Source organism: Etheostoma spectabile, chromosome 8 (genome assembly GCF_008692095.1).
Source record: "Etheostoma spectabile isolate EspeVRDwgs_2016 chromosome 8, UIUC_Espe_1.0, whole genome shotgun sequence".
Taxonomy (NCBI): domain Eukaryota; kingdom Metazoa; phylum Chordata; class Actinopteri; order Perciformes; family Percidae; genus Etheostoma; species Etheostoma spectabile.
Window position 1 is genome coordinate 16760229 of NC_045740.1, and position 10182 is coordinate 16770410.

At 40.1% G+C, this 10182-nt stretch overlaps 1 long non-coding RNA gene across 1 annotated transcript in view; it reads left to right on the forward strand.

Moving 5' to 3' along the window:
• LOC116693819 (uncharacterized) overlaps positions 1-9112 on the forward strand; it is a 17464-nt gene extending 8352 nt beyond the window's left edge. The window contains exon 3 of the long non-coding RNA XR_004333001.1: positions 9102-9112. This is a non-coding gene — a long non-coding RNA (uncharacterized LOC116693819). The remainder of the gene's footprint in view (positions 1-9101) is intronic.
• The last annotated feature ends 1070 nt before the right edge of the window (positions 9113-10182 follow it).

Sequence of the window (10182 nt, forward strand, 5' to 3'; positions counted from 1 at the left end):
GTGTGTGTGTGTGTGTGTGTGTATGCATGTGTGTGTGTGCGTGTGTGCATGTGTGTGTGCGTGCCCTTGTTTTTATATTCTGGTGGGGACCCTAACCTGAAACATGACTCTCCCCATGGGGACTGGTTGTGTGTGTGTGTGTGCGTGCGTGCGTGCATGCGTGTGTGTGTGTGTTTGCGCAGAGTGTGATGTTTATAGATCTGTCAAAGATCATTGCTCTGCCACTCTCATCCTTCTCGGCTTTCCCTCTTTCTGTATCTCCTCGCTGCACCGCACTCAAAAACGCACTGCCGCCTTGCTGTCTTTTCGGGGACATGCATTATATAAATATGAATGTAGTTAGGAAACAAGAATTGTACAGAATGAGAGTCCTGTGTCAAAGTGTCCTTGGGCAAGACGATGAAGCCTGAGTTGATCCTGATGCTGCGCCATCGTTGTGAATGTGTGTGTGTGTTTATGTGATGCACAGGTGCGCCTTGTACGGCAGCCTCAGGCCACAGTGTATGAGTGGTGAATGGTGCCTGGTGCCTGTACTATGTAAAAACCCTTTGAGTAGTTGTTAAAACTAGAAAAGCAGTATATAAATGCAGTCCATTATTCTCTGCCATGGAGGTTATGTTTTCGGCTCGGTTTATTTATTTTTGGGCCGTCAGCAAAATGACAGAAAAAGGTACCAGTCCGATTTTTAGTGGTGGAAGAAGTATTCAGATGCTTTATTTAGGTAAAAGTACTATTACGGTACCAAACTGTGAAAATACTCTGCTGGAAGTAAAGGTCCTGCATTGAAAATGTTACTTAGGCAAAAGTATCATCAGGAAAATGTACTAAAAGTATTTAAAGTTAAAGTAGTATCCTCACATTTTAGAAACTGGAAACGATCCAAACTGTTCTGTGTTTAACGGTCTAATCATTTCAGCTGTACATGTAGGCCCTTATATTTTTTGGTAGTTGGGTAATTAAAAATAAAACATTGTACTTTATACACAACATGTGTTTTATGTGCAAAACATTTTAATTTGTAAACTAATGTCGTGGAGCAAAAAGTCTAATATTTCTCTCTCTCTGAAATGTAGTGGACTAGAAGTAGAACGTGGTATGAAAAGAAAAAACTCAAGTAAAGTACAAGTGCCTCAAATTTGTACTTGAGTAGAGTACTGTGTGTAGTGTGTAGTGAGTAAATAGATACAATCCACCACTGCCGATTTTCGTGAACGGTGGTGGAAGGGTCAAGGAAGAAACCATAAAATGTTGGAGCGGATCCAAATCCCAGGGCGGATACACAAATAATTTTGTACCGTTGTTAACGTTGCGAGACAGGGTATTTGTGCTGCATTCATGTGGTGTCAGAAAAATCGCAAAAATAAGATCTTGACAGGAAAAATTCACACTGCAGTAACTGAGAGATAGGGCTTCACTGGCAAGGACCACACCCCAACAATGTGTTTGTTAAAGATTTTAGGGAACATTATGAATGTGCAGATGGATGAATATAGGTGGATGTCTGATGGCTGGTCTGGGAGGATGTATGATGACCGGGTGGAGGAGACTTAGAGTGGGGGTTCCGTCTCAGAAGCAGTTTTCGCCAGAATGGTTTACAGACCCCCAGACGGTACCTAGATGAGACACGAGAGAGGTGTGCACTGGGATGAACAGGAAGGGACAAGAGGCAAGATGGATGGATGAAGAGGAGGCAAAGGGAGGGTGGGTCAAGCAATCAGAGACAATGAGGCTGCTGCGCAGAACAGTACATGTAGATTTGTCTGGTGATTAGAGGTGTGGTTTAGGCGTGGCCCTGCTCCTGAACCTAAGTCAACAAATTACTTTCATATCTTGAAGGAGGTCTGAGCTCTTTGATTGCCTTTCTAGTTACTTCATTCAATTAGTGTTAAGTGAATGTATATTGTTTTAATTCCAAATGTGAAAATTGTCCTTCCGGGTTAAATAAAATTAACTGCTAAAGTTAGGAGGCAAGTGGGAGCGTCTGTCACAGATACATCCCTCTATTTCCAGGCCCACTGGAAGACTTTGCAAAGTGGGAAAATTGCAGAGAAGTAGTTGATTCCAATTCCAAATTTACCACTTAAATATCAGACCATATCCAAGTTTTTTTCTGTAAATGTATGACTTTATTTTGTTATTAGTATTAGTGTTTTCTTAGACTATTACCCCTCTCTCCCGGGTATTTTCTTTTCTACAAGCAACCTGCGTTTGCCAACATCAAGCTGATCTGTGGCATATAAAGGTTCTGATGGTTTTGGTTTACTGGTCTGGCCCACTTGAGATGAAATTAGGGCTAAACGGAGTTTGAAACCCCTTCTCTATTTGTTTGATTTATCTTCTGACAGCACAAAATGAAGATGAAAGAAACTTTCTTTCATGCTTCCACACTTTCTCACAAATTCTGTGAGCACACACAATGGTTTGGTGTCAGCTATCCCTTTGTGACCTTTGACCCTTGACCACACCTACCCTCGTACCGATCAGTGCCAAAATCCACACTCCTCCTGTTTAAGTGAGAGGCCACTTCCATGGACAGCCCTGCATCGCCGTCTTTGATGGATAGCTGCAGGAAACTCACATACGCTTACACTGAGTCAAAGAAAACAAATGTAAAATACCTCATTCATTTATCAATGATTTGTTAGTATATGGGGAGAAATGCAGACACGGATAAGAAGACACAGAGTAAACTCTATCTCCCTCAGCCCTTGCAGGAAACTCTTAGCGCTGTAATTACTTCATCCCTGTGGGCCGGCTCGTTTTCCTGGCATGAGTTCAGGGTCTAAATTAATGTCTGTGGAAGAGATTCATTTTTCTTAATTACATGACTGCTCAATGAACATCTCCCAGATGTAATCCTGAGACATTATGCCATCAAAATGATTGACTTGTTACAACAATGCTTGTTTTCGTGACTTCCCGCTTACACCAGCGCCTGGGTCTGACTTGTTCTGTGTGTTCTTTGGTGTGCCGGTCGATACATGTTGAGAGAATGTGATCATGGGAATGTTGTTCTTGCACACTCTGGCCTTTCCTTTCATAGAAAATATCAGGAAAACAAAGACCCGAAGCAAGAAAAAAAGCACAATGAACGAGGATCCTTGAACTTTGACCTACAATAAGTACCTTAGAAGTGGGTGTCGTAATTATCTTTTCTTGACAGGAGTAAAAGTCAGTGTGGCTTTTCAATGGACACTCTTATCTGCTGTACTGTATGTGATGTAAATTCTGGATGATAAAGCAGTGGGAATGCAAACTAATGTGTCTTCAACACGTGCAAAACCTGATCCTTTGAGATGCAAACTGTGATAAGCAGAGGGAAATCTTCTGGCATTAGGGTCGCTCCAAAATATTTGAATTAGATTTCATATCTCCCTTGTCCATATCAACATGTTCACCATACTCACTTCACCAAAAGGAGGAAGAGGAGGATGACTGTGAACCAAAAAAGTGTAAAAGGAGAATCAGCCAAAGGATGTACAGCTTGTGGCTATTTTATGCAACCATTTTACTGAAGTCTTTGTAAAAAATATATATATATACTTTTTGTCTCTGATAGCTTTTTGATCCACCCAGGTCCGCCAGACCCTCCTCCACAGCGCTGCGGAGGAGGGTCTGGCTAGTCTACACAGCGTCCCAGGATGGGAGAAGAACAGGCTCTGGTTTATTGGCATTCCTTTAAACCAATCACAATCGTCTTTGGCGGTGCTAAGCCCAGGAGACAATGACTGTGCCTCTTTTCCAGTTTTTTAAAACTCTTAGGGCTCCGCACACTGCCTGTGTAACAAGCACGTCTCAGGCACGGTTCGATAACGCGTGCCTGCTAGAAATAGGACAGAAGTCTATTTTTCACGAGACATACAGGCGTGTTGGAAGCGTTTCCAGGCAAAATAGAAAATGAAAAGATGTTTATATGTCATTTTGACAGGAATACGTTTAATAAATGACATTTTGACGTTTGAAAGTCTCTAGGTTTTGACATAAATGCAGATATAAATGTAATTTAAAAAATGAAGAATAATTATTGATTTTCAAATGATGCACATGTCAATACAGAACAAAATATGTGCAAACAAATGTACAAACACAGATAGACACATACATGTGTACAGACAAGGCCAGCAGCATCAGACACGTTTCTGGTGTGAAAAGACCTAGAAAACACCAAGAAACAGAAATGCCACGCTCACGCCACGCAGGCAGTGTGCAGGAGGCCAAAATGTTTGCTGAACGTCTCTAACGCTCCTGTCGACTGCTTGACTGCATGTTTTCTGTGTGACCACCCCAGGGCCTCTGCCAGGGCGTGCGTGTCTGCGTGTTGTGTTGTTGCTGTGTCGCTGTTGTGTCTCGAAGTGTTGCTGGTTCCTGGTTGGTGGAAGCTGCAGGCCATCATGAAACTGGAGGAAGCTGGCCAGATTTTGTTACATTTGTTAGATCAATTCAACCTTTAAAAAAAAAAAAATGTGTTTCCTTAATGTGCTGTGGTCTTAGAACCAGACCATAACATCTCGCGAAGATCTTTGGCCAGGATCCTTAATCAAAAATGTTATTTGGGTTTTGTGATATTAAAAGGTTGTGATAAAGTTAGGTCTGGGGCATACTATTTATCATGTTAACAAAAAAACGTTATCAGAGATTACTGTAAACGCAGAAGAGTAAACTAGTGAAGAACCAAATGAGTTCACTACACATGAAGGAAAATGAATGGTGCTGCATTGAACATGAATGTGCAGCACTGGTTACCTGAGCTCCCACTGTTCGCATGTCTCTCGTGTTTACAAGGCATCTTACATGCAATGTGAAGAGCTCTGGCTCTGTCAGTAGATCTGGACCAACCTGCTCTACATCATCTGTCAGCGCTGGGATGCCAAACGCTTCCTCTTGCATAGCTCTCATACTCAAGAGGTGAAGAAGTGCGTTAGAGCTCTCTAGAGTGATAACAGGGTTTTGAGTGTTGACGTAAAGCTGAGTTTAACCTCTGACCGTCCCGTAAAAAGGCATTTAGACACATTAGGAAAAGGATATTTTAGTTCTAGTGCATCAAAAACCAAAATGATGTCAGGGTATAGAAGCCCAGGTCAGATCTCTGAGGGTTATTCCTTAAAGCTCGGCTGAGACTTGACCAGCTTTAATCTTTCTCACAGTGAGTTATTTTTCTGATAAAAGGTGAGCCGTATCAAAAGCTTTCTTTTGGCAGCGCTTTTTCCCCCCTCCTACCTCCCGTTCTTTGTGAGTTAGGTAATCGTAAGGCTTGATGGGTAGAACTGAGCTTTTCTCTTCTTTGCAGTTTTCTCTGCTGCATAACTTCCTCAAGGCAACAGGAGTGAACAGACTATTCTTTTAACAAATGTTGCTGTTGCAGAGACAAGGGGAACTGATCATACTTAAAGACCTCATTCTCATTTTCAGGTTCATAATTGTATTTAGAGGTAGTGCCAGAATAGGTATGTGGTTTAATTTTCAAAAAACATATTTTTGTCACACTGTACTTTGCTGCAGCTCCTCTTTTCACCCTGTGTGTTGAGCTCTCTGTTTTTGCTACAGAGTGAGGCATCTTGCTTCTATTCCATCTTTTTTGGGAGTCGCACATGCACAGTAGCTAGGTAAGGACTACTAGCCAGTCAGAAGCAGAGTATGAGGGCGGGGCATGCTAGCAGCTAGCCTAGGCAAGCATTATAACGTGTGTTACAAAGTGACAAGTTTGTCATGGAAGGCTGGACTACAACAGAGCTGTTTGGAGCAGTTTGTGTTTTCTGTGTTTGGTCTTTTTCACTTTGTAAACCTATAACGTGCACAAAAAAAGATATATACCACAATAAAGCAAAGGGAAAAAGCCAAAAAGCATAATACGGACAATTTAAAGTCTACTTAGAGGAGGTTTGTGTAGTGCAATCTTCTCTTGTGAAATCCTCAAAATGTAAACCGATAATGCTTTTTAAATGAGATAGGTCTTAGGTTCCCAGTATGTTACTATTGTTTATTAGGAATACCATTCTACCATGCTACTATTTATTTCATTCTCGAATCAGAATTATCCAAATCTGAATACTTTATGGATCCCATCAAGAGTAAGAAAAGAGGTATCAATACATGTATAAAAGTAACATATAGCTACAGTGCAAGACATTTAAAAAAAAAGTTAAGTAGAAGTGAGATTAGGTTCAAAAGTAAGACTGGGTTAAAAAGATTATGTTGCTAAAAAATTGTTTTGAAGAAAGCAATTAAAGAGAAATGTGGCTGTTTTTTACTACTTGGGGCTTGTTTTAGTAGTAACTATTACAATCAGATATGATAAATATGAACAGTTAGACAGGCGCAGTCCCCCAGTTGGAATGTCTAACCTGAAGCACTTTAACTATCTCCTATACGCTAAAATATAATTTAAGATCAACTTTATGAATAGCTGTACCTGCTCTAGTTGTGTTCTCATGCAGTTTTATATCGCAATGGATGATTTTAATGGCCCGTTTATGAAATCCCTGTGTTTTCAGTTTCACGTGATAGGGGTTAAGATAACTGGGATCAACTGGAAATTTGTTTAAAAGTGTAATGGCTAGGATTAGAATGGGATATGAAATCAAAATAAAACACAGGACTGCACAAATAGTGTAGTGTAGTAAAAAAAAACATACTTCTCCATAGTAGTTTTCACACTGCTTTAGTATTAATGTCCTTGATTGCTAAAGCACTTTTACAAAAACAAAAATGTTTCCTCTTTCTAAATAGATCTCAGTCAACTTGACAAATTGCTTCACATGTTGATCTGGAGACCAGATCGGCGTAAAGGCGAGCAACCCTGGCAGACTCCGGCACTGACTGGGTCATGTGTTTCCCAACCAGCTGTCTAGACAGCTCTCTGAGGCCCCATTGCAACCCCCCCCCAGTGTCCTTGAAAACAGCCATCTATTGAGCCAACCGACACACTTTCCAAAATGTCATGGACTAATTCATGTCGAAGTGGGGCTCTCCTTCTACGATTGGACTCAATTAAAGCAACTGAGGCGTGAAAGCACAACCCCAGGAGAGTGAGAACTACACATGTACACCTAGTAGAATGTGTTGAGCCATTACAAACACACACACACACACACACACACACACACATGCAGTCATTGTAGAATTCCCACCCTTTGCAGTATGCTTGGGGAATCACTGCCGTACTATGGCTCCATCCCCAAGAGATATTGTTTTTCCTCCTTTGGTTGTACAATACCCACATTGATCTTGCCAATGGTTAGGCAGAGTTAACTTGGGTTTTGGGCTGGAATGTGCTCAATTAGTTCAACACATAGGTCACTGGAAAAATCCTCTGTAATCTCTCTGACTTTTTTTTATAAAAGGTATTCCCCAGATGTCCTCATGGATTTAAAACCATGCAAAACTTAATCCATACACATACAAAATAGCATGGAATTTAATGCCTCCACCCTGCTTTTTGGTTGCCCTTTGACTCCTCCCGCTGTCTCCAGGTGGTACTATATGTTACCTTCTTGGTTCAGGGATGGTGTGGGCAGATTAGGAACATACTAACATATCACTTTCAGTAGGTGGACAGATGTGGTGGTGAAAAGATGCAGCAGCTGTTTGACAGTCTGAACTATTGAGCAGATTGCATCTGGTACATTTGGCATGAGTATATTCCATGTAGAGTTTGAATTACACTGTGCTGGGAGGCTATCCCGCTGTACACATGCATACCTATCTATATGTGCAAAAATATATTATTAAGACATTTCAATGCATTCAGAGAATATTTATCTTGGGACAACAAAGAACATAGAAAACATATTCCCTGTTCCCTGAGACATTTACTTGAAAGACAACGTAAGGTGTGTTGAGTGCCTCCCTACGCTGGATTGTTCCCACAGGAATTGACAACATTGTGTTTGTTAGACACATTATGTCAGGAACCTAAAAATACAGGAAAATATAAATTTATACGGGGAAAAAACAGGGGCACCAAAAAGTACGATGTTTTACAGCTCCACCTAGATTTTTCAATTGAGGCTTTCTGGGGAGCTCATGTCTCATTCAGGGGAGTAAAGAAACTATTAATTCCCCATTATTGTAACACTGATTATGTGAACAGGATGGATTTTGAGTTAAATGAGTTACAACAGATGAAAGATATATATATATGTCTCACTGAGGTCATTCACATTTATTGTACAGTATTGTGTTCTGTGACGTGTTTTAAATTTTAAATGTAAGTGTAGGTTGTGTGTTTTTTTTTGTCCTATCCATACAGTATACTGTAGGAAAACTCTGGTAGTAGCCAATGGTAAACTAGAATTTGGGTTTACCGTTATTTTGTTACTAACAACAGATGGATCAATACTAAGTATTGATACAGCCATACCTGCGTCTTCTTGGAAAGTATCAATTTCCCCAAGAGTAGTATCAATGCTGCTTACTACTTGATGACACACATTTGTTCAAACATATTAGAGATTATTGGTGAAAAGAGCTTGTAGAGCTACAATTGCAGAGAAAAGAGAAGAAAGATGCCGTTCAGAAAAGCAAAGCCTGTTCAACTTGGTTACATAAATTGGTGTCACTGTCAGTCTGAACACCCCGGCTTAAGATAATCAAACAAACACACCAACATGTCCTCATTTAACCCTTGTGTTGTCTTCCCGTCAACCATGAAAAAAACCCCATTTTTTTCAACATTATCATCCCTTTTTTCAAAATTTTTGTCACTTTTTCAATGTTGTGGGTGCTTTTCTTGATATTTTTTCCAATGTTTTTTGATATTTTTAATGTTGACATTTTCAGTGCTTATTTTAACGGGCCATTTTTTTGTGACAAAAAAAAAGAAAATTGACTGAAAATGGTTCAATTTGACCCAAGGACAACATGAGGGTCAAAGGCCCTGAAAACAGCAGAGTAACCGCAAACATGCACACAGGTGTTTTCATTTATTCTGCTTAACTAGACTTTGGCTCAAGATGGGCAAAGCTATGCTGGAAAATAAACGAGGTCACCACCAAGAAGTTTCCACTCAGGTGGAAAAAAAAAGGACAACGTAAGAGTAAAGGGCATGTTAATCAAGCACAAACTGCACATGCCTGCACAGTCCTGAGAAGAGGTCTAATCAGGCAAAATAAGGGACACCTGTATGTGTGTGCGCCATGGTTGTGAAGATCCTGATATCTTCTCAATCAAACAATCGTCCTCAAATCACCACACTTCATTAGAAGTACAATTTTGTGTTAAAAAGTCTTTCTTTCTTGTTCTTGTGGAGATCAGAACGTTAGATAGAGAGATTAGAGGTTATAGCATTGACATCAGTACAGCCAGAGCTAGTGTCTATAGTCGTTCATGAGGGCTGCCACTGTGTCTGATTAGCAACACCCTCAGAAACTCATCAGACAGCAGACCAAAGGGGGTGTTTGCCTGGGTCAGGCAAGGCAGCTTCTTTTGTACAGCACATTTCAGCAACAGGGCATTTCAAAGTGCTTTAAATAAAACATTTAAGTTAAAATGATTGCTGAGCATAAGAAATCAACAATTATTTTAACCCTTGTGTTGTCCTCCCGGGTGAAAACTGAAAACACTTTTTTTTTAGTTTCTTTAATATTTTTATTTTGTGATTTATTCTACGTTTTCTATGCTTTTCCCCCAGCTACTGCCAGTATATACGCCCCTTAAACCAACTTATCACCACAAGTTTTACAATCACTTTTCAAAAGTCATGGTCAATAAATTATTGGCAGAAATTAATACATACTTTTGACAATTAAGCTATAATTTGAGTAAGACTTTATGTCAGAGTTTAGTCAGGAAATGGATTTTAAACCATTTAAACCATTTTTTGTTTTTTTGTAAATGCTGTAAAATATAATACAACATCCCAAATTCAATGATATTACAGAAAATGTTGTATTGAACCAATCGTTTTGTTTTTCTGTCAATTTGGATAAAAGAATCCCATATTTTTTGTGCAGAAACTTTAAAAAAGGGGTCAAGTGTGACCCAGAGGACAACAGGAGAGTTAAGAAAGGCAAGATCAAAAAGAGAGGTCTTCAGCCTTGATTTAAAAGTACTGAGAGTGCGGCGCATCCGCAGGTTTCTGGGAGTTTGTTCCAGACATGTGGAGCATAGAAACTGAACGCTGCTTCATCCTGTTTAGTTCTGACTCTGCGGACAGAAAGCAGACCTGTCCCAGATGACCTGAGA